General features: G+C 31.9%; 1 long non-coding RNA gene across 2 annotated transcripts; it reads right to left on the bottom strand.

Annotated features, from left to right (window-relative positions):
• Window positions 1-2,147: 2,147 nt before the first annotated feature.
• LOC121173183 (uncharacterized) lies at window positions 2,148-3,996 on the bottom strand. Of its 2 annotated transcripts, XR_005887559.1 has the most exons (4): window positions 3,606-3,996; window positions 3,173-3,511; window positions 2,706-2,805; window positions 2,148-2,368 (listed from the first exon to the last, which is right to left on the bottom strand). It is a non-coding gene; the product is annotated as an uncharacterized lncRNA (long non-coding RNA). The 2 variants fall into 2 exon arrangements; XR_005887558.1 differs by having other exon boundaries at window positions 2,706-3,511.
• Between the last annotated feature and the right edge of the window lie 419 nt (window positions 3,997-4,415).

Genomic DNA, 4,415 nt, shown 5'->3' with positions numbered 1-4,415 from the left:
CAAGGCCCAAGCATCCACATGCACCTAAAACACCAAGTTAGTAAAATTAAACGGCATTTATAATTTCTACCTTACAGACCACAAAGCAAACTGCATCAAGTTCAATAATTAGTATTATCTCCAATATTCTAGAAGGAATGGCTTGATCAATACCTAGTTGTTCAACAGGAAAGTAACCTTTTTTCCTCATATTTCCAATGTCATGCTTGGGTCTGTGCTTACTAATGGTAGGCAAGTCCTTTGCATTCTCAAGAAATTTGAAACCTCCAAGGCTACAGCTTGTACTCACTTACAGTTTAGATAGATGCACAAGGTTACAATTAACATCATCAAGGATAAATTACTAACATCTTTTTTTTGTCTGTAAATTAATAACATTGTTAAAGAGATCAACTACAAGTACAAAGTGAGACAAAAAGTGCCAACATATTATTAAAACAAAATGCATAAGGCAAAAAAAGTGTTCACTTATTATTAGCATTTCACAAATTCCATTTGTTCTAAGCCAGGTTAATAACTTCTAGTTCCTGTTTAAGGTAGGTCATAAGTCACTAATTTAATAAACATGAATTACATGCATCATAAAGTCATATTTTAACCTGTTATGTGCATCAAACCTAGTCAAAAGTTACTTTCTAACTTGTTGTATTAAAAGAATTCATATAAATTATAGAGATGTCCAAAGTAGATGATTCCAAAACACTTTTAAAGCTAAGAATTAAATTTTTAAGCGGTAAAAATAACTTTAATAAATTCAATATAGGTAGTTCAGATAGCGACTTTGACTACAAATATGTTATAAGGCAGATTTCAACATCAATACACAACATATTCCTTTCTCACATCAAGGATAATTATGAATTCACCTAGGACACATGAAGGATAGGTCACAATGCATAAACATCACACCTCTTATTAGTATTTCCTATTAGATTCACAATAATCACGCAACACACAAATTTAAGTGATCAAATTCATCACATACATATTTGACATAAAAAATATATCTAACTTCAATTCTATTATAATCTACATAGCAAAAAATATAATTTTCGTTGTGTATTTTGAGTGTTGACACAATAAAAATTAGTTTTCATAACATTAGTGAATGAGGATTGAGGAGGAATGAAATTCTTTGATGGGCCAAGGTTGCTCTGGCCCATTTTGATATCTTAAACTCACGCCCGATTAGTATACTGCTCCTATAAACTAATTCCTAAAAAATAAATACACCTACAATTAGTTTTATTTAATTAATTATATAAAATTAATTATAAAAATATAATTACTTTTATAGAAATTATTATTTCAAGTAATTTATTTTTATTCATTCATAACCGGTTATATAATTGGTTTTAAATAAGAGACCTCTATGATAGCAAGGTATAAGGAAAGAAAGGAAAGTATGAAGGCATACCAAATCCACCAGTGCTCACAAAGCCTAGGCCATACATCTGTTCATGTGTTCATATTGTTAAAAATGTCAATTTAGGCATAAGTGCTTCTTTGCTGCCCCTCTAATACGTGCTAGCTCAACTGCACAATACTATGACCAATACCTTGGTCAATTATTAGTGCCTTCTATCATGATCAATGCATGTTAGCTATGATAAACTAGGCATTGGTTCGTTAACCAGCTTGTCACTCCCATACATGCAAATAACAGTTTCAACTAATTATATCATATAGAGAGTAAAAAAAAAAATATTGTTTAAGCTCCTTTGAATTTATATTTATTAATTATTTTTCCATGACTTGATAGGAACACAGTAATTCCTTAAATCTGAACGGGACAAGGAAAACCTCCAAATAAGAGACTATATATATTTTCAATATAAAAAGACTTATTTTCAATTTCTTATAATAAAAAATACAACGAAGAGACTATATATAATATAAATTTTGTATTAAATATAAAATTGTCTTCAATATTTAGACAAAGACTTTAGTTTTACCTGGATGATCTGTAATGTTGCATCAAATTTCTGGCTGATAATGGCAATAGAGCATGGCGTAAAATGACTACCTGGATGCAAATTTCTACAAGAATTTAGATTAAGATCATTGAGTTGTGGGCAGTTTAAATACAAGGCTTGCATGTTAATTCAAAAAAGGAAATTCCAAATATTAGAAGCATGAGAAAAAAACATGCTCAACAAACTTGTTTAGTCAAATAAAACTTACATCCAAGCAATATTAGAATTTCATAAAATAAAATAAAAACAAAAACCCAACAACCAGAAATCCTTGAGAATTCTACCTCAGATTCTTCCAAATGTTCATCTGCCAAAGATTTGAAGCAACTTAACTCTTGTCCAACTAACTTTCGCAGGAAAGTCAGATTCCATTGGTCTGGCAGCTGGAAAGCCTGTAGTGAGAGACTTGTCTAATAAAGCTTTGACAATGTCAAGTGTTTCCTTTTAAATCAACTTGATGCAACTTTTTATTATATATTAATATGGAGTACATGTAAGAGCCACTAGGTTGGGCACATGCTGATCCTACATGGACTTCTCAACAAATCTAGGCTCTAGCTTGCAAAAACTCAGGACATGGAGGTACTTGATAATTTCATCTGTTAATGTTTAAACTCAAACAACAGGTTCTTATCTTGGATTGAAACAGAAGCTTCAGAAGCTAGACACTGTCAACAGGTTTATTAAAAAGATCATTATAATGAAAACTCAAAAAATTCTATGCAGTACCACTTTTATTTGCCTTTTTCCTCTCTTTCCATGGTCTTCTAGATGTCCACTCCTTGAACACATCCACTCTTCCTTCCAACCCAGACTCACCTGCTCAGTACTTGATTGAAAGAAAACATTTCAAAAGCAGGAAATATCAATAAATAAATGATATTAAATTTGCAGCATAACATTTCAGACTAGACCATTTCTACAACAACATAAACTCCAATTACATGATTTGTAGTCAGAACAAAATCCACTAGGAATAACTGAAAATGCTAATAAATTAAGTTCAAAGCTGTTCTTTCAACTAAAAAAAACAACATCCTGCAAAAAATAAAAGAAAATGAAAAATCATCATTGAAACATAGTCATTTTATACGTTTTATTCCTGAAGTAAAGCAATCTAAATCTCACTCATTTGTTTTTCAACAATAAGAAGATAGAGAATACAAGCATGAGTGGGTAAAAAAAGAAATATGTACCAGGAGTAGCACACAGGTCGAGAACATGATCCCCAGGTATTTAAAGCCATAACTACAGCTCCAAAAGCTGCATCAATTCCATATATCTGACATATGAAAAATCCATCAATACCTGAGTTTTAAATAAAATTTGTAGCAACCAAACTACTTGGTTAATCTATGAAAAGCCAAACTAATATTCCATGACCAGTTACCTTCCCTTCTCGGTATGCCCTAGAACCAGCAATTTGAACGTGAGGTGGAAGAAAGTAAAATCCCAGTAACCACTCTAATTTTTCGAGTTTGCATTTCACCTCTGCTTAAACCTCTTCAATACATGATTCGAAACCGGGTTTCAACCTTTGAAGGCTCAATAAGAAGAAAAATAAGTTTCAAATTAAAAGGCATGAAGTGAAGCAAGGAGATTGAGAAAATGGTGAAAAATTGGAATTACCGAATGTATCGTGGGGTGGAATCAATAGCAGTGTAAATGGAAGGGTCGAGCCCGTTGGTCTCCAGGAACTGAAGGAAAGCGTCCGGTAGTGGCGCCTTTGTCGCGTGTTCTTCTTCCATGGAAAGCTCAAGTCAGGTTCGGTGGTAAGAAGGTGGAGAAAATGTAATGGGAAGAGGAGAGAAGAGGAATAGACGCGTGAGGAGAGAAGAGGAGCAGCTAGTGAGTGGAGAGAGGAATAGACGCCGTGGAAAGAAGAGGAACAGACACGTGGGGTTAAAAATTAAAATGGCCCGGATTCAAAGACGGTTTTGGGAAACCGCCTTTGAAATATTCACAATATTTATGCAATTGCCATCGTTATACGTACTAAGACGTTTTTCTATGACCGTAGTAAATATAATGTCGTAAAAAAGGGTTTTTCCAGTAGTGGTGAGTAATTTTGGATCTTATTTTGATTTTTAGCCTCATTATTTTAAATTAATTATTTAAAAATTAACATAACACTAAATTAAAATTTGTTAACAAAAATAAGAAAAAAAGATTGAAATGAATCTTTCAAAAACATAAATGATGAAAATAAATTTTTGAAAATATAAAGAATAAAAAGAAATTCTAAAACTTAATATACCAAAGTAAAAAAAATACTAAAACATAATAGACGTGATGTTTTACCAAAAATAATATAAAGTAAAAATATATTAACTTCACATATTGTTAATGGCTGTGCATATTTTCTGGCAAATTTGGGTCATGATTATGATGTTTTTTACACTTTGATTGAGCTATCCCTCCTTTGTTAGTTATGCTTGT

Source organism: Glycine max, chromosome 12, assembly GCF_000004515.6.
Source record: "Glycine max cultivar Williams 82 chromosome 12, Glycine_max_v4.0, whole genome shotgun sequence".
Lineage (NCBI taxonomy): Eukaryota > Viridiplantae > Streptophyta > Magnoliopsida > Fabales > Fabaceae > Glycine > Glycine max.
Note: the sequence above shows the minus strand (reverse complement) of the source record. Positions and strands in the feature narration are given on the sequence as shown.